Below are 25,652 nucleotides of genomic sequence, written 5' to 3' on the forward strand. Positions count from 1 at the left end.
GAGCAAAAAGGAAGAGGAACACTCATAGCCCAACCATTTGCAGTTGCTGGAGAACTGCCTAAAGGTCTTTAACTTGTGCCATGAGTCTATTACACAGCAAAGTTAGCAGTCGAGTCAGTCTCCTAACATCATGGCACCTTTGGTATTCTGTTGTATAATGCTGATATGCTGTTGTTCATTTCATCCTGGTGGACTTCAATAAAAACCTTGTAAAAGTGAAGAAAATAATCTAGTCAGTCTACTAGCTTGGATGGAGCACCTTGGCATCATCTTGGGCTGAATGGAACAAATACTTTTCTATTTCCACTGCTCCTTCCAACTGTTCATTCTAACTTGAAAGAGAACCTTTCATAAAATATCACTTTCCTTTTCCCTTTTTTAATCGCCTTTTTATGGTTTCCAATCTTTACTAAAGTTAAGCAAGGTCATTCACAGATTTGTGAAGTCATGTCTATTTCAATTGCAACTTCTCTAAAGAAATAAAACCTTTATTCCCAAATCAGAATACTGAATGACATTTTAGCCAGGGAACCATACAACATCACACAACGTAAACTTGTCACTTAAGTTGTCTATTTAAATCTTTTCTTCCAGTGGAAGCCATTCTTCATACATTATAGTGAAACATAAAAAATTAGTATCTGAGTGTGTAGATTCCAGTCCATGACTCAAAGCCAATCTGTTGTTCATAGGTACCTTTTTGTGTTCTCTGGTAATAGGGTACTAATGCAAGTGATATGGTCCCAAAGTCTACAACCAACAAGACTAAAAAAGATTGCTTCAGTTAACTGTTGACAAAAGCAACAGGTCACGAAAGCAACAAGAGGAACTGTGACCTGAATCTGCAACTGATACTAATGACCCCCTTTCCCACAAATCCATTCTCCTCCAACCACGATTGCAAAAGATTGACATGCGCAGCCCCAAGACTTCGTATTTAAAAGATAAACAGTTCCCCTGTCTATATTGTCCTTTGTTCATTAGCATGTAACACAGTTGTTACTTCTGCACTATACTCTATAAATTTAAACAGATACACACAACCTGGATGCAATTAGAAAGTATAAAGATGGGTAGTTAGTGTGAATGCTACTAGAACAATTGTGCTAAAAACAGCTAATACCGTCTTTTCAAGAGAAACATTTTATGATCTACACTTCAGATAAATGCAAATGCATGATACTGTGAATGTGCTAACATTTTTAGAATATGTGTGGCCCGGTGTTACCTAGGGGGTTAGATTTCTGCCCAATGGATTGAAACAACATAAAACAATCTCAGTTTATAAAGAATTTAAAACAGGAAACCCATACTGTTTCTTTTAAATGAGATATCCTTATTCGTAAGAACAAGATACATTCTAATGTAGGCAATTTTATCAAAGAAGGCAATACCTACCTTGTAAACAGTGAAAATAACAGGCAGGTTAAACTATGCAGGCTATATATAGATGTAAAACAGGAATAAACAACATTGATTGATACTAAAAGGAATTAGGACTGGTTTCCATTGTGTGATAAGCTGTGCTCAGAACAGGAAGTAGTTACTTAACAAGAGATAGGAGAACACATACTAAACATAATAAGCACAAAACAATGCGGGCATTGTTTGTAGGAGTGAATACCCAAGGCAATTTGTCATGTGCCATCAATGCACTCAAGTGCATTGAAGAACCTACTAAAATATTTCTACACAGATATCAGACTCCATATCACCAAAATAAGAAGACAAGACATTCTTGACAAGTCATGCCGTTATGAAGAGTTGTATTTCGTACGCAAATTAAAATTTTCTCTGCCATCAAAATGACCAGTGTTAAACTATTACTAACAAAGGGGAAAAAAGATTCAGCATGCTATGAATGGTACATGGCCTTACATTTCATTATTGAAAGCTGAAAACGTTAATTCAAAATGATACAGCATTTTCTGTTGCATTATTACTTAGAGCTTTCAGGTCATTGGGACAAGTGCAAGCTTACTCTCAGGCATTCAACAAATGGTAATATTTTCTATGTGTATACCTTTATACGGTCCTGGGTGTTTGGGAGAGCAGTGTAAAGAAAAAAAAAAAAAAATCAAGACTAAAGCATCCAAAGCCTCATTGTGCATAGTTTTTTGGGTAGGCCTTCATGCATCATGTTTTAAAAATACAGCTCCCACAAACATGCGCTGCAGTAACAGAAGCGAAAGATAAAACAATTTGTATGGATAAATATTGGAAGAATACACATTTTCTGAAAGTCCCAGAATGCATTGTTACTAATACATTTGTTATGTTTGATGCTTTTAAACCAACAGGATATTTTTTTTTTTTTTTTTTTTAAAGAAAAGTACTATTCATGTGAATTAATACGGCTTTGTGTGAGACGATATGGAAAAAGGAGCTAAATTGGCCTTCACCAAATTTCACTAAGTCATAAAACCAAGTAAAATAAAAAGAAAACATCAGCACAAAAGGAAAACATTATAATTGTTTGATAAATATGTTAGCCAAAACCACTGTCTCACACAAAACCTAGTAGACTATCCAAACAATTCAATATGTCAACATTAGTTCACTTCATACACCTTTCCACTTATAATTGTACTACAAAGCACTATAAAAAATAAAAAAAAATTAACTAAGGGCATGAGTGCTATCTTGGCGGACAGGGTTACTCTGTCACAAATGTGACAGATATCCAGTCTGCCGTGTTACGATCCCATTTTATCCTATGAAGATCGTAATACAGCGGATGGAATATCAGCCACTTTTGTGACGGAGTATTCAATCTACAAAGATCATAATCAGGCCCTAATTCTCCAATGACCACACCAACAGATACACAATTTGACTCCTTCAGCAAGCATCACTGAAGCATCACAATCGTACAAGAGTATGTTTTTGAGATTAATTTTCATAAATGAGACAGGAAGCTCATCAAAAATTGAACAAGTGTTCCATAATAACTGATGTATTCACTTGCAAATAGATATTTAAAGTGTTAATGGCCCTAATCAGTATATTTGGAGATGTTCAAAGATTGAAATTAATTTTGTCAAGATAAGGTGTGCACCAGCTAACTATACTCCTTAGTATGTCAACCAACATAGGGCAACAGTGCGCCTTCTAGGTTTCATACAAAGTTATTTTTAAAGTTCACATCTTCTTTGTAATTTGTTATTTTAGCACCTAAAGACTGATCATTTTACGAACCATGCACAGTTTTCATTTTTGTGTGGGATGGACTTATAGAGTACTGCGCTCCTATGTTCCGGTTAGGGACACCAGAACCTCAGTTTTACAAGTGGTATCTCTGCTATTGCTGCTAACAGATCTTCAAAGGGTCTTTCATATGAAGATGCATCTTCACATTTGCATTATTATCTAAGTATATAGAAAAATATAGCTCGATTTTAAGAAGCCTAACATTTATTGTTTTTCTAAAGTACCAATATAGCCATTGCATGAGTTAAGGTACTGCTTAAGCAGAGATTTGGGAATCTGAAAGTGGAAGAGATGTAAACAGGGATAAATGAAAAAGTCCTTCAAGTCCAAACGTTTGGCAACATAGGCACTTCTTTAGGTGTTTACATAACATTCTGGTCTCTGACTACAGGCACAAAAAGCAAAGGAAGAGCGCTTCAGAGGCAGAATTCCTAGATTTGACCTGCCTTCATGCCATCAGTACTTCAACGGAAATATTGTGAATGACTACTGGGTAGTCGACCTTAGGTGACTGCTTGAGCAGTATAGTTTAAATAATTAGTAAAGGCATTTTGGAGCAGTTTTGTGTAAGGCCTTGTGGACCAGGAACAGAACTTTGAAAATCAATCCAAACTTTTATCAGCAACTAGTGAAATCAATAATGCTAGGGTAACATAACTTGATCTTTTCAAGCCATTAATGGGTATTATTTCAAAGATTTGCACTTTTTGGAGTCTACTCAAAGTTTTTGCTGGGAGGCCACCATATACCCCACTGCTATAAATAAAGTATGAAATGAAGACTGCAAGGGCGACGATCAAAAGGTAACTTTTGAACAAGTACTACAGGAAGTTAGAAAAGATTGAATTGGTCAGCTTGAATGGGGAATGATAATTATAAGATGAAAAGGACTCAGATTTCTGACCCAAACTTGGGATTGTGGGCGAGGTCAGCTTTGTGGAGGAAACACAAACACTATGAAATTATTTTGAGGCTAGATCTTCAGGACCAACAGTCTGGATATAAGTTTTTTTTACTATTTATGCAAAGCCGGTTATTAGCCATTCTTTGTTGCATGTGTAAGAGGCAATTATTTGCTTAACACTATTTTCCAGACTCATTCAGACATGGGTGTCACTGACATATATATGATAGATATATACTAGTAAAGCTGCTTGTGAGGGTGTCAAACAAATGTTTGAATAAGCCGGCAAAGAGTGGAGTTTTGAGGCACATTGCAGGAGACTTGGAAGATTTTAATAAAATGATACTGGATTATCTTGTGTAGGTGGTTTAGAGGAAACATAAACAAGCATTTGAAATGGAATGGGTCTCGCATTTGTTAGACTTAAAGCTATTAGCGTTGTCCTAACCGGACTTTTCTTGCCACATAAATTGAACATGAAAAGTAATACAGTTTTACATAAGCGAGCCAGTTTAAAGCGCCATGCCATAATCATGAGCGTGAAGGAGCACACAAAAGAAACAGAAGTTTGCTCGCAGTCAAACGTATCAGCAGTTATGCAATTATCTATGTAATAACATTGATGTCATGCAAAGCGCTCGACTACTGCCCAGCGAGATCGGGCTTCGTAGGAAATAAAAAGGAAAAGTAGTCCAGAAGAAATGCAGAAAACATGGAGCCTCGTATGTTTTCAGTAGTTTACCGATGCAGTTGAGGAGGGCCAAACACCGGAAAAGGCATGATGTATACATACCTTTCACAAATGAAATCAAGCGAATTTTAAAAGGCAAGCCCATGAACCAACTAAACTGATGGGCGTGACATGGGAGTGGTTAAAAGCCCAGAGAGAGATTAGAACAGGGTCCAGAGCGCTTGCGCACTCAATCCTAAAAATGATGGCTAAGTTCCCTCTCAACCAAACATAGGGCCTCATTTTGATCTTGGCGGACGGGTTACTCTGTCACAAACATGACGGATATGCCGTCCGCCATGTTACAATTCCATGATATCCTATGGAGATTGTAATATGGCAGACAGAATAACTGTCACCTTTGTGACAGAGTAACCCATCTGCCAAGATCAAAATGAGGCCATCTTCTTTACTCAAGGTTAAGTAATAGTATAGTTCACCACATCAAGTACTGCACACATGTTCTGAAGAATCATGGTACAGATCAACTCTGGTCAATGGAAAAGAGCACTTCTTCACTGAGGACTGAAGGTTAACAGAAAGTCACTAAGGAGGTTATGTTTATAGAAGTAAGAGCCAGATGTACGAAAGGATTTTACCCATTCTGTGTCTATGGGAAAAAGCTTTCGTACATATGGCCCCAACTTATCTCTCTGGGGATTTTAGAAACAGATGATTTGTTAGTACACCTGGATTACTGATCTGTTTCTGGAAATTAAGACATACAATGATGCGTTTAAGTGTATCGAGACAGCCCCCAGACATTATCAAGGCACAGAGAAGTCTCATCATGATGATGAGAGTAATGGCTGTGTCAAAGAGGTCAAATATTGTGGAACTACTGGATTACATATGGTAAAGCAATTGGTTTTAGTTTGTTATCTTGTGGAGAGGGCCAGAAGAGACTGATACTAACATATATAGGTGGACACAGTAGTGTCTACAGAGTGCAAGTTCATTTTCATATGGTTGGAGAAGCAGTTGCCAGGCACCATGCAAATTAGACTATTGCAATGTTGATAATGTAAAAGGACATTAGTTTCAGAATGCTTTATTGATGTAGGCAGTTATGTTTGCTAGGGATAACTCTAGTCACATACTGACAGACCCAAAAAAGTGGTTAAAAGAATTATCAATTTCTGCAATTCAGGAATGGAAGTCTAACTCATAAAGAAAGTTTGACTCAGTCTCTGCAGGACTATTAGCCGTTCACTGGCTTCCAGTCCAACAAAGGACCACTTCTGAAGTAATCGGTTTAGTTTATAAGCATTATATGGAGCTAAACGGACAAGTTACTTAGCTTCGGTAACGCTTTTTCTGGTGTATACAGTAGCTACCTGTGAATTCCTCACCTTATGAATTCTCCCAATGTGGCAGCATTTGACAGAAATTTTCTTCCTAGCTCTCCACGTCGACGAGGACGTCACAATTGCACGGCTCCACACGCAACTCTGTCTGATGTCATCGTGGCAATAAGAAGTCCTCGCCGGCGTGCTGACGTCAGTTTCACCATTTTTTACGTGCCTTCGAGGCGAACAGGTGAATACCGACTCACAAGAACAATATATGCCAATCCTAATACAAATATAAACCACAATATCTGTGTTTATAGAAATACCAAAAACACATATATACATTTTTAACAAAAGAAGTCTTTGTATGACCAGACAGGCAACGGGGAGGTAGGTGACACTGTGAGGAATCCACAGGTAGCTACTGTATCCACAAGAAAAAACGTTACTGAAGGTAAGTAACTTGTTCTTTTGATGGATACAACTACCTGTAGATTCCTCACCTTATGAATAGAATCCCAAAGAAGTCACGCACTCGGAGGTGGGTGCCTGACTGGTCAAACCTAGAAGTTCTGCAAAACAGAACTTGCAAAATGGCCATCCCTCCTAACTTCCAAGTCTAAGCAATAATGCTTGGAGAACGTGCGGAGAGAAGCCCAAGGTGCTGCCTTACAAATATCAACAACTGGTACATCTCTAGCTAAAGCCGAAATGGCAGACTTAGCCCTGGTGGAATGGGCCCTAATACCTTCAGGAGGAACCTTCTTTGCTAGCGAATAACAAATCTTTATGCAAAGAATGACCCACCTTGAAAGGGTTATCTTGTGGACAGCTTTGCCCTTCATCTTGCCGAAATATCCAACAAAGAGTTGATTATCAATTCTAAAAGTCTCTTGTCCTCTCAATGTAGAAACTCAGAGCCCTTCTTGGATCCAAGCGGTGCAGTTTTTCCTCCTCCTTTGAAGGATGGAGAGGAGGGTAAAAGGACAAGAGTGTTATAAATTGTCCCAGATGAAAGGGAGTGAGTACTTTAGGAAGGAAAGCTGCCCTGGTTATCAGCACCACCTTGTCAGCATGAAAGGTTATAAAAGGAGGATTCACACTGAGAGCCTGAAGCTCACTCACACGTCTAGCAGACATGATAGCTGTGAGGAAAACTGTTTTTAAAACAAAGTCTCAACGGGTAAGAATGCATAGGCTCAAACGGTGAACCCATTAAAAAAGTAAGAACTAAATTCAAATCCCACTGAGGCATTCCAAATTGAGTGGGAGGAAACTTGTTAGTTAACTCTTTAAGGAACTTAAGAACTAAAGGGGACTTAAATAAGGAAGGGTGATCAGGAAGGCAAAGAAACACCGACAGTGCTGACAAATGGCCTTCACTGTCGCCACTGCACCACAACACCCCCCGTGCCAGGGAAAGAGCAAAAAGAACGAGTTACTTACCTTCGGTAACGACTTTCCTGGTGGATACATTAGCTACCTGTGGATTCCTCACCTAATGAATACTCCCATGGCGCCAGCATTCAACGGAAATCTTCTTCCTAGCTTCTGCACGTCGACGAGGACGTCACATTTGCCCACGCGACGCCGTCTGACGTCATATAGGCAATAAGAAGTCCTCGCCGACGTCAGTACCAACATTTTTTACGTGCCTGAGAACAATAATCTAATGTGATGAAAGACAATAGCAACATCTCATAACATTGTAAACCACACATCATTGCAAGAAGATGGCTATAAATTTAATATATACATTTTTCTTTAAAATAAATATGTACAGTAAATATATATATACATATATATATATATATAAATATATACACATATAAACATATACATATGCCCATATATACATAATCTATTGTAGCCCTCAGGACCAAAAGGAGCACACTCAAGAATTACTTGGTGAGACCAGAGAGGCAACGGGGAGGCGGGTGGGACCGTGAGGAATCCACAGGTAGCTAATGTATCCACCAGAAAAGTCGCTACCGAAGGTAAGTAACTCGTTCTTCTGATGGATACAACTACCTGTGGATTCCTCACCTAATGAATAGAGTCCCAAAGCAGTACCGCTCTCGGTGGTGGGTGCCTATATGGTCAAACCAAGAAATCCTGCAGCACTGACCGTGCAAAATGGCCGTCCCTTCTGACCTCTGAGTCCAAGCAGTAATGCCTGTGAAGGGACGACCAAGTTGCGGCCTTGCAGATGTCAACCACAGGAACACCTCTAGCCAAGGCCGAAGTGGCCGACTTAGATATGGTGGAATGAGCTCTAATACCATCAGGAGGATCCTTCTTTGCTAAAGAGTAACACATTTTAATGCAAAGAACAACCCACCTGGAGAGTGTTCTCTTGTGGACTGCCTTTCCTCTCCTCTTGCCCACGTATCCGATGAAAAGCTGATCCTCCAGCCTGAAATCCTTTGTTCTGTCTATGTAGAAGCTTAACGCCCTCTTTGGGTCCAAGCAATGTAGTCTCTCTTCTTCCTTTGAAGGATGAGGCGGAGGATAGAACGTGGACAGAGTAATTGTCTGGGCCAAATGAAAGGGTGAAACAACCTTCGGAAGGAAAGCAGCCTTGGTCCTCAACACCACCTTAGCCCCGTAAAAAGTTGTATAAGGGGGTTTCACTGATAAAGCCTGCAACTCACTCACTCTCCTTGCAGATGTTATAGCAACCAGGAAGACTGTCTTAAGAACTAACAATCTTAAGGGGCAAGAATGCATAGGTTCAAAAGGAGACCCCATAAGGAAAGTTAAGACCAAGGACAAATCCCATTGAGGCATAACGAAAGGATTTGGAGGATATTTATTCATATGGCCCTTTAAGAATCTAAGTACTATAGGAGATTTAAATAACGAAGGTTGGTCTGGAAGACAAATGAAGGCTGACAAGGCAGACAAGTAACCTTTAATAGTAGCCACTGCACAACCCATCTGTGCTAAAGACAAAGCAAATGATAAAACATCTGACAAATGAGCACGTAAGGGATCAATCGGTCTCTCTCCACACCATACCACAAATTTAGACCACCTATTAGCGTAGATAGATTTAGTGGAGTGTCGCCTGGCCGCTAAGATAACATCCACTACATCAGGCGGGAGAGAGAAGGAACTCAGGTTGCCCCGCTCAATCTCCAGGCATGTAGGTGCAGACTCTGGAGGTTGGGGTGTAAAACCTGCCCCTGCGACTGCGAGAGGAGGTCTGCCCTGAGAGGGAGACGGAGCGGAGGGCACAGTGAGAGTTGGAGAAGGTCGGAGTACCACACCCTCCTTGGCCAATCCGGAGCTATTAAGATTACTTGGGCCCGGTCTTGGCGAATTTTCCTCAACACTCGAGGAATCAAGGGTATGGGGGGAAACGCGTAAAGCAACTGGTCGCACCAGGTTCTCTGAAACGCGTCCCCCAAAGCTCCCTGCACCGGATACTGGAGGCTGCAGAATAACGGACAGTGCGAGTTCTCCCGGGTGGCAGACCGATCTATCCGAGGAAACCCCAACTGGAAGATTAGACGGACTTGATCTGGATGGAGACGCCACTCGTGGTCGGCCGAGAAATGGCGACTGAGACTGTCCGCACGTACATTCAAGAGAAGGTACGACCCCACCCCTCCCTGTTTGTTTATATACCACATCGCGGTAGTATTGTCCGTCAGGACCTGAACCGACTGACCGCGAAGGGATGGGAGGAAGGCCTTGGGAGCCAGACGTACAGCCCGTAACTCTAACAGATTGATATGAAACATCTGTTCCTCTGGAGACCAAAGCCCTTTGATCTCCAGGTCCCCCAGATGAGCTCCCCACCCTAGAGTGGAAGCATCCGTTATGACTGTGGTCATTGGTGGAGGCTGCGTGAACGGCCGGGAAAGATTGTCGTCCGCAATCCACCACTTCAAATCCGTGGCAGCATCCCTGGAGATCCTGACAGGACCTTCGAGATCCCCTCTGTGTTGAGACCACTGCCTTCGGAGGCACCACTGAAGAGCCCTCATGTGCCAGCGAGCATGCGTGACCAACAGTATGCAGGAGGCAAACAGACCGAGCAGACGAAGGACCTTGAGGACTGGAATGACCGCTCCACTTCGAAACATTGGAACCAACTCCTGAATATCTTGAATCCGCTGTGGCGGAGGAAAGGCTCGATCCAATGTTGTATCCAGTACTGCCCCTATGAACAGGAGGCATTGAGAGGGCTCTAGGTGAGATTTGGGAACGTTCACCGAAAAGCCCAGGTCGAACAACAACTGAGTCGTCGACTGCAGATGATGCAGCGCAAGCTCCGGAGTCTTGGCTTTTATCAACCAGTCGTCCAAGTAAGGGAATACTGCTATCCCCTTCCTTCTGAGCTCTGCCGCAACCACCGACATCACCTTCGTGAAGACTCGAGGTGCTGAAGTAAGACCAAACGGGAGGACCGCAAACTGATAGTGCTGCGACCCCACCACAAACCGGAGATACTTCCTGTGCGACTTGAGAATCGGGATATGAAAATAAGCATCCTGCAAGTCGACCGACACCATCCAGTCTCCCTTGTTCAACGCCAAAAGCACCTGAGCTAGGGTCAGTATCTTGAACTTTTCCTGTTTGAGGAACCAATTCAAAATCCTCAGGTCCAGGATTGGTCTCAACCGACCATCCTATTTGGGAATCAGGAAGTACCTGGAATAACAACCTTGACCCTTCTCCTGCTCTGGAACAAACTCCACCGCGCCTTTTGAAAGGAGGACTTGAATCTCCTGTTCTAACAACAGGAGGTGTTCTTCTGAACAATAAGATGGGCGGGGTGGGATGGGGGGAGGAAACTCCCGAAAGGGAAGGGTGTAGCCTTTTCCCACAATGCTGTTAACCCAGGTGTCTGATGTGATGACCCCCCCACTTGTGAAGAAAATGCAGTAACCGTCCCCCTACAGGAGAGGAGTGAGTGGGAATTGGTGGAAGCCTAAGGCTGCTTCCCCTGCTGCACCCCTCCAGAGGACGAGGAAGAGGCAGAGTGCTGCTGAGAGGCTCCTCTGGTACGGACCCTACCCCTCCCTCCAAATGATCTAAAGGTGAGAGAGGAGGTAGGTTGTTGGAATCTCCCCCAAAAGGAAGAGGAGGATGAGCCACGACCAAATCCTCGAAACCGCCTAAAAAACAGAAGAAGCGGCTTGCAGTCCTAACGACTTGGCCGTGGCCCTACTCTCTTTAAACCTCTCCAAGGCGAATCTACTTTGGCACCAAAAAGTTTGTCCCCATCAAACGGGAGGTCCAACAGGGTCGACTGCATATCCGAAGAGAACCCTGAGTTGCGAAGCCAAGCCTGTCTCCTCGCAACCACCGCCGTGCCCATCGCTCTAGCCACCGAGTCAGTTGTATCCAACCCAGATTGGATAACCTGGGTTGCAGCAGCCTGAGCATCAGACACGAGATTCAAGAGTCCTTGAGGAAGCTCTGTATGCGATGATGTTATCTCATCCATAAGAGCATAGATGTACCGCCCCAAGATACACGTAGCGTTGGTGGACTTTAACGCCATGCTACAGGACGAAAACACTTTCTTCGACTGGGAGTCCAACTTTTTGGAGTCTCTGTCCCCCGGCACTGTTGGAAAAGATCCAGGCGCAGATCTAGCAGAACAGGAAGCCTGGACCACCAAGCTCTCCGGCGTAGGGTGTCTGGAAAGAAAGCAAGGGTCAGATGGTGCAGCCCGATACCTCCTGGCCACAGACCTATTAACAGCCGAGGAAGATACCGGCTTCTTCCAGACCTCCAATACCGGTTCAAGCAGAGCCTCGTTAAATGGCAATAGAGGCTCTGCCGATGTAGAGGCCGGATGTAAGACCTCAGTCAGTAAATTCTGTTTCGCCTCAGCCACCGGCAAAGGCAGTTCGAGGAAGTTAGCCACCTTCCTTATTACAGCATGAAAAGTGGCTGCCTCCTCAGTATACTCCCCTGGAGATGACAAGTCCCACTCAGGGGAAGTATCAAGGCCACTAGCTGCATCCAGTCCATGAAGACCCTCGTTAGAATCTTCAATTTCCCCTTCCTCCAGGACTCGTTGATATTTCTGTTCCTCCAAGAGGCGGAGAGCACGTCTCCTCGAATGTAACCTCTCCTCAATACGCAGCGTCGACATGGCGTCTGCAGAAGTCGAGGAACGACGCCGATCACCGGATCCGTCCGACGCCATGTCAGGCGCCACGGGAAGCTTCAATGCCGAGCCAGGCGCCGGATGAAGAGAGGTGCATCTCGGAGTCTCAGATGGTCCTGCCGGGGTCACTGGCCGAAACCCCGAAGCCGATGGAGCCGAAACCTCCGGAGCCGACACCGGCGCCGAGCCCACATTCCCCAAGGGGAGAAAGGGCATGAAGGGTGCTGGCCGTATCGGCGCCGGAGCACCCAAGCTGAAAGCCAACGGGCCCGAAGGACCAGTCCGAGCACTGCCTGGAGCCATCTGCTGGAATATGGTAAACATCGCATTTAAAAATGCCGTATTATCGTCTCCAGGAGCCGGGAAAGCCGGATACTGGGGTGCCTGGATCGAAGGCGACCCCGACGCCGGCCTCGACGTCTGCGACGTCGGAGAGAACACCTGTGGCTGTGGCATCTCAATCACTGAAGACGTCTGCCCAGGTGAAGTCGGCAAAGCCGAAGAGGGCAACGGCATCGATGGATGAGGAGTGACTGTGGGACTGACCTCCCAAGTCTTCCGACGCCGAGCCGATGGCGACCTCGATCGAGACCTCTCCTTGCTCGAATGGCGCCGTGAGTCCCGACGGCGCCGGGAGTCTCCATGACGTTGATGCGACTTCGGCGAGGAGGATTTCTTATGATGTTTCTTCTCCTTTCTTTTCTACTTCGCCATAAAGAGTTTGGCTTCTCTCTCCTTCAGGGCTTTCGGATTCATGTTTTGACATGAATCACACGTGGCCACGTCGTGGTCTGAACTTAAGCACCACAAGCAGTCCGAATGTGGGTCAGTAACTGACATCTTGCCCCCACACTCCCGACAGGGCTTGAAACCAGACTTCCTCTGAGACATAGTAACCTCAGAGAAAAAGACACGCAGCAGAAAAAACACACTGTAACCGAAAGGCAACAGTAGCTCCCTCGAAGATAACCGTTTCGAATGGCACGGAAAAAAGGGAACTGACGTCGGCAAGGACTTCTTATTGCCTATATGACGTCAGACGGCATCGCGTGGGCAAATGTGACGTCCTCGTCGACGTGCAGAAGCTAGGAAGAAGATTTCCGTCGAATGCTGGCGCCATGGGAGTATTCATTAGGTGAGGAATCCACAGGTAGTTGTATCCATCAGAAGCAGAATATCAGACAAAAGGACTTTCAAGGGATCAATTTGTCTCTCTCCACACCAAGCAGCAAATTTCACCATTTGCCAGCATAGATAGTCTTGGGGGGGTGTCACCTGGCCGATAAGATAACATCCACCACTTCTGGAGGGAGAGAAAAAGAACTCAGATTGCCCCGTTCAATCTCCAGGCATGTAGGTGCAAGCTCTGGAGGTGGGGGTATAGAACCTGGCCCTGCGACTGCGAGGGAAGTTCTACCCTGTAAGGGAGACGGAGCGGCAGGCACATTGAGTTGGAGAAGGTCTGTGTACCACACCCTTCTTGGCCAATCTGGGGCTATTAAAATGACTTGAGCTTGATCTTGGCAAATCTTCCTCAGAACTCGAGGAATCAAAGGTATGGGGGGGGGGGGGGGGGGGGGGAAGACACGTAAAGCAACTGGTCGCACCAAGACATCTGAAACGCGTCCCCCAATGCCCCCCTGCACCGGATACTGGAGGCCGCAGAACGATGGGCATTGTGCGTTCTCCTGAGTGGCAAACAGGTCTATCTGTGGAAATCCCCACATCCGGAAAATGTGAAGAACCAGGTCTGGATGGAGATACCACTCGTGATCGGCCGAGATATTCAGACTGAGACTGTCCGCACATACATTGAGAACTCTGGCCAGATGGTTTACTACTATGCAAATCCGATGGTCCTTTGCCCAGGACCAGAGCAGCAGAGCCTCTCTGCAGAGAAGGTACAATCCTTCTCCTACCTGTGTGTTGATGTATCACATTGCGGTAGTGTTGTCCGTCAAGACTTGAACTGACGGACTGCGAAGGGATGGGAGGAAGGCCTTGAGAGCCAGACGTATTGCCTGTAATCCTAACAGACTGATGTGAAGCATCTGTTCCACTGCAGACCAATGACCTTTGATCTCCAGGTCCCCCAGATGAGCTTCCCACCCTAGAGTGGAAGCATCCATTTTGACTGTGGCTACCGGAGGTGGTAGACAAAACTGCCTTCCTTGGGAAAGGTTGCTGTCAACAGCCCACCATCATAGATCCACTGCAGCGTCTCTGGAGATCATTATCGACTCCTCAAGATCCCCTTTGTATTGAAACCATTGCTTTCGGAGGCACAACTGGCGAGGCCTCATGTGCCAACGTGCATGAGTGACCAACAGAATGCAGGAAGCGAAAAGACCAAGCAGATGCAGGATCTTGAGGACTGGAACAGCCGCTCCATTCTGAAACATTGGAATCAACGCCTGAATGACCTGAATCCTCTGAGGAGGAGGAGGCTAGGCCCGATTCAATGTTGTGTCCAGTAATGCCCCTATGAACAGGAGGCGCTGAGAAGGCTCCAGGTGAGATTTGGACACATTTACTGTAAAGCCCAGGTTGAACAACAACTGGGTTGTCACTTGCAAGTGATGCAGCACGAGCTTTGGGGACCTGGCTTTGACCAGCCAATCGTCCAGGTAAGGGTACACAGATATTCCCTTGCTTCTGAGATCCACTGCAACCACTGCCATCACCTTCATGAAGACTCGAGGTGCGGAAGTAAGACCAAAAGGAAGGACTGCAAGCTGGTAGTGTTGCGACTGGTTGCTGCTGGCTTGGCAGTTCGGGCTGGACTGCTCCCATGAGGAACAGGGTCAAGACTGATTTGCATATGGCTGGGTCCAAACTGGGGTGGCATGGTGAGCAAAAGAACGATGCATTAAACCCATATCTGTGACTGGGGGTGAGTGTTTGCATTGTTCAGCACTCCGTCCATCATCCCTTTGTGTTGCTAGTGTTGCAACCATACCACAAACCGGAGATACTTCCTGTGCAACTTCAGAATAGGGATATGAAAATAAGCATCCTGCAAGTCAACAGACACCCATCCAGTCTTCCTTGTTCAACGCCAGAAGCACCTGAGCTAGGGTCAGCATTTTTAACTTCTCCTGTTTGAGGAACCAATTCAAAATCCACAGATGTGGGATAGGCCTCAATCGACCATCCTTCGTGGGAATCAGGAAATACCTTGAATAACATCCCTGACCCTTCTCCTGCTCTGGAACCAACTCCACTGCACCTTTTAACAAAAGGACTTTCACCTCCTGCTGAAGCAACAGGAGATGATCTTCCATGCAAAACAAATGATGGGGAGGGATGAGAGGGGGAAACTTCTGAAAAGGAAGGGCATAACCTTTTCCCACTATATTCAGCACCCAAGAGTCTGATGTGATTAACTCCCACTTGTGGAGAAAATGAAACAGCCTTCCCCCTACCGGTAAAGCATGCTGGAATATGGAGAGAAAACTAGGGCTGCTTTCCTTGATGGGCTCCCCCAGAGGAAGAGGATGAAGCGGAAGGCTGCTGAGTGCCTCCTCGCATTCTAACCCCCCCCCCACGTCTCCTATAAGATCTGTAGAGAAGGTTGGCAGGCTGCTGAATGTTGGATTGAGGCTTTCCACGAAAAGAGGACCCACGGTTAAAACACCTGAATCTTCAAAAAGACCTAAAGGGTGCAGATAAAGAAGCTTGGAGTCCCAATGATTTAGCAATAGCCCTGCTTTCTTTAAATCATTCCAAAGCAGAGTCTGCTTTGGTCCCAAACACCTTCTCGCCATCTAAAGGAAGGTCCATCAGCGTAGCCTGAACATCAGATGACCTCTGAGCCACGCATGCCTCCCGGTTGCTACAGAAGTACCCATAGCCCGGGCAACCGAAGCTGCAGTGCCCAAGCCAGACTGAATGATCTGCTTTGCTGCCGTGAGACTGTCCAGCAGGAGTTAATCAAAATGCCCCTGCACATCCTGAGGCAATCTTGGCACAACAGCTCTTGCCGAATCCATCAGGGCATGGATATACCTCCCCAGCACACACGTAGCATTGAGAGACTTCAAGGCCATACTGCCCGAAGAGAAGCACTTCTTAGCCATCAGCTCCATACGTTTAAACTCCCTATCAGATGGATTCACAGGGAACAAACCAGGAGCAGATCGTGCAGAACAAGAGGCTTGCACCACCAAGCTCCCAGGCGTTGGATGTTGTGACAGAAACTGCAGATATCCTGGAGCAACTCTGTATCTCCTAGCCACAGTCCTGGAAACCACTGGAGTTGTGACAGGCTTCCTGCAAAGTTCTAAAATGGGATCAGTAAGGGCATCATTAAAAGGGAGGAGAGGCTCAGAGGATGTAGCCGATGGATGCAACACCTAAGTTAAAATGTTTGTTTTCGTCTCCGATATCGGTAATGGTAGGTCCAAAAACTCAGCAGCCTTTCTTATCACACTGTGGTAAGAAGCTGCCTCTGCTGTAAGTTCTCCTCCAGGGAATGAGAAATCCCACTCAGGGGATGTATCCAGACCACTAGCAGAGTCTAGGCCCTAAAGTTCACCTAAAGGCTCAGGAATTTCCCCTTCCTCCAACAACTGTTGTTGATACTCTTGCTTCCCCAAGAGTCTCAAGGTCCTCCTTCTCGACCTCAGCCTGGACTCCGAATGCAGCATTGACCGAGAATTAGCCGATGTCGCCGACACCAGTTTCAAAGTAGAAGGACGCTCCGGCGGATGAGAGGGAGGTGAGACACTGTGGGTCGATCAGGATCCATCCGGTGCCGGTATCGACTCCGACAGTACCATCATTCGGGGTAGAGGAGGTGAAGTAATCGTCACTGAGCCAGCCCCTTCACCAGGAAAAAAGGGTACAAACAGAGCCTGCTTGTATGGCGCCGGCAAACCCAGCGTGAATGCCAAAGGACCTGTGGGACCAGCAGGTGCACCAGAAGAGGCCATAGCACTGTTAAATATGCTAAACATAGCATTGAGGAACGCTCAAGGATCCGCTCCTGGAGCCGGAAAGGCAGGAAACCTTTGCTCCTCCTGAGGTGTCTGAACTGACTCAGATACTTGCACACCCGACTCCTGATTATGAGTAGACCCATGAGAAAACTGAGCCATACGGCTCTCCGGGGTCTCGGAGATTTTAATCAAAGTCGGCGCTGGAGAAGCCTGTGGACTCTGAGGCTGAGGAGACATTGTAGGGCTGACCTCCCACACTATGCAGCGCTGTCTCGGAGAGGACAGAGATAGATCTCTGTAAGAGCGATGTCGAGATTTGTGTTGGTGCCGCTTCTTATGTGACTTTGAGGATCTATGCATTGATGTCTCCCTCACCTTTGATCTTTGGTGATCTTTGCCAAGAAAAGCTTAGCCTCTCTTTCTTTCAAGGCCTTCGGGTTCATTCGCTGGCAGGATATGCACTCCTCCATGTCGTGGTCTGAGCTCAGGCACCACAAGCAATTTTCATGAGGATCCGTCACCTACATATGACCCCCGCATTCATTACAAGGCTTAAATCCCGATTTTTTCGGTGGAGACATTGTAACGCTCTATAACAATTCCTCAAAACAGTAGCTGCCAAGAGGTAGGAATAAACCGTTAGCGGCGAAGGCGCAGAAAAAAGAGAACTGACGTCAGCACGCCGGCGAGGACTTCTTGTTGCCATAATGACATCAGACAGAGGCGTGTGCGGAGCTGTGCAATTGTGATATCCTCGTCGACATGGGGAGCTAGGAAGAAAATTTCATATGAATGCTGGCGCTTTGGGAGAATTCATAAGGTGAGGAATCTACAGGTAGTTGTAGCCATCAGAAATGGCCCTTTTCCAAAGGAAAATCCTTATACACTCCCAAATGAATGCCTGTGTTCAGCCAAGACCGTTTTGATATGTGTTCCAATGTTCAGGATAGACACATTGGCACCTGGCTCTTTCCAGAACTATGTAGCCTAATTTGTTGGGTCAGTTATCTCCTTTTAAGCTAAAGTGCCATGATACCCAAGGATGAATGTCTGAGCTCTATAAATGACACAAACATAAGTAGGCTACTGTAGCCCTGAGCACGGCTGATATGTATCCTCAGTCATGAAAACAACCCGGCTACTAACAGGTTAAGGGTGTAATTTATTTTTTTATCACCGTCTTTTCGGGGGTCTGAGTGTTTCTAAAACCAGGCCTCTTTGAAAAATATTCATTTTGTTGTACCTTTACTTGTAGATTTTTCTTGTGAAGGAGAAGATGCAACCTCATCAACGTGAGCGGTGACGTTTTAGAAGAAGTGGTAGAGAATGCTGGCTGGTCATCCTAGTAAGGATAGCATGGAAGATGTAATCTGCATGGACAGTGCTTACATTTCCTGCCCGAGAACCAGGAGAGGTAAGCAGCTTGATAGCCCTCTTTTAGCGGAATATATTTTATTTTAATCATCTACAATCTTTCATTACAAACTTCCAAAAAGTAGGTGATGAGACAATCCACAGCCACTTTAAAATCATGGCTACAGTCCTGCACAATCAGTCTATGAATACATACATGATTCCTAACGCAAAAACCCATGTCCGCATCATCTCTTGCTATGTTGCCTATGATCCATGAAAGAGTGATCTGTGGGAAAAAATCCAGACGGAATCCTGTTCATTTCTGAAAGACTAAACCCACTAACAATATTATAGACAGGATTATGAGGAGATTTGGTCATATCTACGAAAACAGCCTATCAAACTGTAGATTATACTCCTGCCATTTATCTCAAAGTACATCTGAATATAACGTAGATTTATTCCTACTTGCAAGTTGATCGGGACATGCTTCTTTCGATCATCCCTTCAGGCTTAGCACCTCCAGACGCTTCTGTAAATGCAAAAAGAAATGGTGTACAGTACAGGTTTGTCAAAGTTAAATGTGTACTAGATGGGTGGAAAGTCAGTGAGACCTTACACAGGCATTAACATGTATTTATAGAACACTTACATAGTACAGACCACATACTGAGTTACCGACTATCAGTCAAACAAAAAGGGTTATTATTACCCACGTCAATGATACACATTTTATTGCCATAGAAGAATGGAGGGATTCCTGCTAAGGGCTTATCTGTGTACACAAGCAGTGGAAGCCATTACTCCATGGTATTCATAACAATGAAGTGTTCACCAGTTAAAATAACAATTGTTTTCATCCAACCGGAGGAAAATTTATCCCCTGCTACTAATTATATAGCAATGTCCGATGGTGTATGCCAGGATAATTCACATTATCCATTTATACTTTCACGGTCACAAAGTCCTCCTTGGGGGAGAACTTAGAATGAAGGCTGGTAGTAAAACATTAAAGGTCTATTGTGCCACTTCAACTTAGGGGACAGATTACAGGCATGACTGGCTCCAGTGACTGGTAGGGTCTAATAAGGTCAGCTTTAGGCTTAGTGAGGCAGGGCTGATAGAGGTAACAGTATTGTTTATGGGTGCAATATACTTCACTCTCTTCCCTACCCTGTACTACCTTTGTGTTAAGTGAAGAAATAGCTGGAAGTCCATCCCATCTCAAAGAATACCTTGCCCATTTTGCTGCTCCAGACATCTGGGGTTGCATTACAGATAGTGACCCAGGGGCGCAAATGTCATGTGCACCCATTTGTTGCCACCCCTCACCCCCAGGGCATTGTAGTTATTGTATTACAGAAAGGGACACTGATGATTCCACTGCTCCTTCAGTACTACAGATAGCACCAGCATACATGTAGTGCCAACTCCATCTTACAAAGGCATTCCCTCAGTGGCATGGGGTGTGGCTACATGCAAATGAGGTAAACACTTGGCATCTGTGCCCAAGTCTTATTATTGATGCGGGGGCAGCCACAAAGAGGACTTAAGTAGGTGCGCTGATTGTGTGCCACAAAATGGTGGCGCACAGTCAATGTTACAGCTGAGGGCAGCCCTATGAAAGGGGGAAGGGGCTCCCACTGACCCGCCACCAGGACATCCACCTGCAGGAAGGTGCAGTGATTCACTCTAACTACCTCCAGGATGATCTCCTTGCCTGCTTTGAAGTGCACAGTGAAAGATGGAGCGGCTGGTTCAAGAAGCCACTCCGCCTTTTACTAATGTACTGCCATCAGGGTAGCCTCAAGTTTGCTGCTTCCTAAGAGCAGCACTTTATCAGTAATGGGGTGCGCTGTCTCTGTTTGCACCTAGAGCACCAACTTGAAGGTGTGCCCAGCGCAATAAGGGACAGTGGACTATTTTTGTAAAATGGCCCCTGGTGTTTTTACCTGTGGAGTAGCAGACGTTTGTGGATGACGTCACAGTGTACTTTTATTTTAAAAAAATGGTAGTTTTGTAATGTCATTCATATCATTTTGACAAATATGCATAAGCAAGTTTTGCTCAACTGTACCAACTGCAAATACGGAGTTTTCTTAGTAAAGTAACATCTTATCACCAGCACCTAAAATGTAACTTGATTTTTGGAAGTGTAACACTAGAAACATTTTCCACTGTAAAATTTGGATTGAAACTCTCATTCAGTATCTTTTAATAGGATCATCTTATTAAATCGCTTTTGCAGGCTGTTGGTAACTCTGTATGTAAAAAAATACATTTTCACTGGTGGTAGTTTCATTGCCTATAGGGATTAATGTCATTTTTTTCCAGTATTACGGATAGTCTGTCTAGGATTAACTGCAATGCTGAACTTTCACATGTAAGATTGGCCCCTACTTACACATCTATTTTCACACCTGGGCTAAGTAAAACATCAGTGGCGTCTATTTCAAAGAAAGCACATACAGAGAAAAGGCGCCAAAGTGGAGAGAAAAACATGGAGAGAGGGACAGATGCACACCACACACTCTCATATCCATCTTGTGATTTGGCTCAGGCTGCAGCTCTTGCTTTCTATCTCCCAATGTTTCAAACTCCACAGCTTACAAGACACGTGTAAGCAAAAACAATAGCGTTTAGGACATTTTAAAGCGTTTCAGGGATATAAGGAACAGAAGCCACTTTTCATGTAGGTTTCTGCTTTGATAAAGTCAACAGGCTTTAAGAGTTGCTAACATTCAGGGAATAATTCAGAAATTCCTTTTCCTGACACATTTGTACAAACAGGAGCGGACGGTTTTCTCCCGAGAACTCAACATTTCAGGTGAGGAGGGATAGTCAACGGCTGAGACGATTCCCAAACACTGAAAGTTAATAGATTCCAAGTGTCCAACTAAACCATGAGGTAATGATTATAAGCACTCGCAATCTCAATACTGCTTCCTTCTTTAAAATATACCACTACCTGCACGTATCAATAAGGCTGTTCTTATAGTAGAAGGCAGTTTTCCGCCCTGTACTGGTGTGCCACATGATCCTGGCCTTCCAGTCAGGCTAGCTTGGAGTGGCTGCACACAGCAGTGGACAAATGCAGATAAACCCTTATCAGGGATCTTGCACACAAGCAAGCATACGAGCTTGTCTTTTATTGTCCCACACAGGCGCAGCTGAGCCAGGAGAGTGGCATTATATGCATGTGATGGAGGGCACTCATGGTGTTAGACGTCTGTGGTGTGCTCCTCTTAACACACTTTCCCCAATTAGAATAAACAATAATCAACTGTATATACACATCTGTCTCCCGAGTAACGCATTTTCAAGACAGTTCGTAGTGCAACAATATCTGCAATGGGCATGAATTGAGGTGTGGGTTGTCTAAGCCCTTAGTGTTGAGGTCTTTGCCCAGTGAGGAACAATAGCGGTCTTGGTACTTCCGGTGGAAAAGGCCCTGCAGGTGAGGCTAGAGCAGGAGCTATCAAGGCTCCAGCATTCAATGTGCTGCTTCAACGGCGAGTGTCATTTGCGTCTTCCTCGATGGGTCATTCAGTGAGCCCAATTCCTGCATGTTCAGTCTCATGCATCTGAACATAAATACATTTCTGGTTACTCTTTCACTTCGTCTATCGATCAGCTGTGACAAATAAGCTGTTACATTCTGTGACTGCCGAGGGGGGCACCTCATTACATGGTCCGGAATTTTCCTTCCGAATGTCAGTCTTGCACTATGATTATTACCAAGCCCAATTACACACATGCTACTGAAGAAATGAAGGCCTCCCTTCTGCGACTTTTGAAGATCTTTCCATGATAAGTGTCCCGTGAAATTATTCAATCAGCAAGTTATGGCTATATTCATAAATTCTGTTGTAAAAATCAAAACAGAAAACATGTCTTCTTGAATCAAAATTCACATTCTGACTCTTTTCATAGGATTTCCATTTTGAGGTGCAGTTAAAGGACTGAGTCCACTGAAAGACTTGAGGTAATGCAAAAACGAGTTGTGTAGTGAATAGATTGTCGTTGTTGCAAATGTTGCAGCACACTTGATCGTGGACTTTTTCTCTTTTATTCAGACCGGTAGGCTAAAGTGCAACATTATGCAACAGTGACCCAAGCAAACTCACCATCCTCGTGATTATTGTGCCTGCTAGTGTTGTGTTAACATGTACTTCTGCTTTTTACAGCTGCATACATTTGGGAACATGGGGGCTGATTAAAACTTAGAGATAATGTTAACCATGGATAAGGTCTTTGGACAGTCTGTATTTCGCAAACCTGCGACGGGTCATTTGTCTTCTAATCACTGCAAGCAGCTACCTATGCCACTAAACGTATTCATATTTTGAGAACTTGCCAGTGCTTAATTTGTGCATGTTGTTTCCGGTGCTGTGCACCGGCACTTATTTTTCAGGGCCGGAGCTTATTCTTCTGCCTCAAGCATTTGCTGCGACCAAAAGACACATATGGGAAAGACGGAGGAAGAGAAAAACGAAAAAGGGTCACAAAGGGAGAAATTAGAAAGCTGCAAGAGTGAGCTGAAGGGGCAGGTAGAGGCCTTAAATGGATAAAAGAGGCCATAGATGGCTTCAGGATTACGCCGCCTCAATACTCCGTGTTCACACATTTAATTGCAGCAGCCTCGTGTAAAGTGGAGGGCTTTGAGCACCAGCACCTTTTTATTTACAAATTAAGCACTGGAACTTGCCTTCTGTAAGTCTCATGTTCAGCTGGTATGTAGGTTCTCTCTGCTACTGTGGTACAGTGTCCACGAATAGCACTCTGAAGTTTCCCTTCACTTCTTCTGGGAATGAGCTTTCCCTCACTGCACTGCCGAAGCCTAACATAACTGTGACAGTGCCACTTCCGGTAAAGGGCTGTCAATGACATGCTGAGGAACGGTTGTTCTGCATCTCCTTGTGAGATCGCGGTGATCAATCTTGAAGCCCTCAGCATGGAAGGACTCGGCAGTGTGCGCAGGTGAAACATAACTGATATCAACTCTGTGCTGCCAATCTGCTACAGCGCGAAGTAAACAAGTGGTACAGCATCAATCTTGGCACCTCTACTGGACTTTTTTCCAGTCAGGCCCAGGCAGTTGTGGGAGCATGTGAGGCAAGTGCAATCTCTCTAAAGGTTTTAGATAGAGTGCAGTGAATGCAGTGATGCAGGACATTTACTAAAAATGCGCTAATCTAACCTGCAACGCCTGGTAGTTGGCTGGGCTAACTTCAGGAGAAGAACAAGCATTGGCAATGCAACGGGTCTCACATTTGCTCGAGTCAGAAGTATTAGCGTTGTAAACTCCTAGCCGGACTTTTCTTGTCACATAAATTGAAAGGAAAAAAAACGATCGCTGCGTGGAAAGTAAAAAGACAAAGTAGGCTGAAAACATGGAGCCTCGTATGTTTTCAGTAGTTGGCCGGTGCGCTCAAGGAGGGTTAAGCACCAGAAAAGGCCTTCCACTATAAAAGGTAAGCCCACTAACGAATGAAAGTGACAGGCGTGACATGGTTAAAAACCCAAAGAGAGATTACAACAGGGATGGAGCGCTTGTTCGCTCGACCCTAAAAAGCACTGGCTGGACTAGAATTTTTTTTTTTTGTGTGTTGTGGAGTTCTGCAGTTATAACTCATAGGATCTCCCGATTCAGCCTTTGACTGCGTTCTCTTGTTACTCAATGTCAAGTGTTAAAGGGGCACTTGTGCCCTTAATTGAGGATCCACGGTAACGAGGGCCCAGAATACCAAACGTGAAAGACTTGAGGGGCCAGTAACTTGATTGCCACGGGGCCCCAGAAGGATTACTCAGTTATGCCGAAATGGTAGGATAATGGCTGGATAGACCAAAGGACGTGTAGCTACAAACACTAGTATCTTTCAAAACTGGCAAGTTAGTTTGAAGAACCGAAGAAATACCAGTGCTTTAAATGGACTGGCACTGCTGCATATCTGAAAATTCCTCCTCTGAGCTTCAGAACTTCTCCTTGGCAAGGGAGAGTACCAGTACTCTGATGGTCAGAGGGCAGAGCAGGCTCAAGTTAGGTATATAGCAGCAGGTCACTGAAATTACATGGGAGCTGCCAGGGCTTGGAACAGGTCTGCAACACATTGATTGACATGGCAGGGTCTAATCAGGTCTTGCGCAGGCCGTCATACTGGGTGTATGATGCACCATATCTTCAGACACACTGGTAATGGCACGATGAGTGCACCTGTCTGTAGCATGGCTGATTAGAATAAGTTGTTACAGTGGCCACAACACAGACAGAGGAGGTAAGTTTAAATTACTGCCAGAATTTTGGGAACTGTGTGGAAGGACCTGTGCCCTAACAGCAAGAGCTGCCAACTTTCGAACTGGAGAACCAGGTTCGAGTTCCAACTATGGCTCAAACATCATGTGTTTCTTGGGAAATCACTTATTTTGCCCGTGCCAAATACAAGTGTGTATATATGACTTTGTATAATGAACCAAAGAGGGTTTTGCCATTTAGGTAGTGACGTAAGCAAATTTGGAGGATCAACGTAAGGACATTTCCATTTCACATGAATTGACCCTGTGGAATAAGGCTTGCATGCGGGTCACTATTATCCCAAAACTCTGGCTGCCTTGCCTCCGCCCTCCCATGACTCCATGCAACAATTGCTGCAACTGTGAAGGGTGTCTTCCTTTAATGTGGCATACATTCAGGCACCTCTACTTTTTTTCACATGTGCAGTTCTAGCCTAGGCAGACTCTGGTTTTGTCTCCACCTGTGCACCGAAGTAGCTGTTATCTAAAACGGTGTTTTCAGAGGCAATGGAGCACACACCAAAGCACAGATGGAAGAAGCATACAGATATTGCTGGTCTTATACTATTCCATGTCTGCTGTCTCCATCATACCCTTGGGAGGAGGTTCGGGGTTGGGGGGAGGTAAGATGGGGGAGAGAAGTAATAGGACTATGGCCCAGGTTTCGGGTACTATGCCAGTGCTGCAAAATAAAGGGCAGAAATAGGTACGCTTGTGTTACTAGGCATGGTGGGATGGGTGAGGAATAGAAAGGAAAACAAGCTTAGTCAAAGCCAACAGATCTCACTTATGTGAG

At 45.0% G+C, this 25,652-nt stretch overlaps 1 protein-coding gene across 1 annotated transcript in view; it reads right to left on the reverse strand.

Moving 5' to 3' along the window:
- Nucleotides 1-25,652, reverse strand: part of SLC23A2 (solute carrier family 23 member 2) — a 631,030-nt gene that overhangs the window by 563,292 nt on the left and 42,086 nt on the right. Inside the window, exon 2 of the mRNA XM_069214170.1 lies at nt 19,034-19,097. The gene's annotated coding sequence lies outside the window, so the exon portion shown is untranslated. The remainder of the gene's footprint in view (nt 1-19,033; nt 19,098-25,652) is intronic.

This window comes from Pleurodeles waltl, chromosome 11 (assembly GCF_031143425.1).
Source record: "Pleurodeles waltl isolate 20211129_DDA chromosome 11, aPleWal1.hap1.20221129, whole genome shotgun sequence".
Lineage (NCBI taxonomy): Eukaryota > Metazoa > Chordata > Amphibia > Caudata > Salamandridae > Pleurodeles > Pleurodeles waltl.